Here is a 438-nt window from a genome sequence, read left to right as displayed (position 1 = left end):
CCTGAGTGTAATGTCAAGCGATGTGGTGCAATGGAGTGTAGTGCAATGTAAAGTAATGCAATGTAATGTGTAAAGTTGGTCAATAGAATGGGTGGATTTGATGAATAGAATGGGTTGAGTCAGTGTGTGTGTGTGTGTGTGTGTGTGTGTGTGTGTGTGTGTGTGTGTGTGTGTGTGTGTGTGTGTGTGTGTGTGTGTGTGTGTGTGTGTGTGTGTGTGTGTGTGTGGTCATAAATACATTCCAGTCTCATCATCTTCAGAGATTCTACAGAGTGAAGACATCTGCATGTCAAAAAAGCACATTTCACATTATTACTGTGTGTGTGTGTGTGTGTGTGTGTGTGTGTGTGTGTGTGTGTGTGTGTGTGTGTGTGTGTGTGTGTGTGTGTGTGTGTGTGTGTGTGTGTGTGTGTGTGTGTGTGTGTGTGTGTGTGTGTG

Source organism: Engraulis encrasicolus, chromosome 1, assembly GCF_034702125.1.
Source record: "Engraulis encrasicolus isolate BLACKSEA-1 chromosome 1, IST_EnEncr_1.0, whole genome shotgun sequence".
NCBI lineage: Eukaryota > Metazoa > Chordata > Actinopteri > Clupeiformes > Engraulidae > Engraulis > Engraulis encrasicolus.
This window is presented reverse-complemented; position numbering follows the sequence as displayed.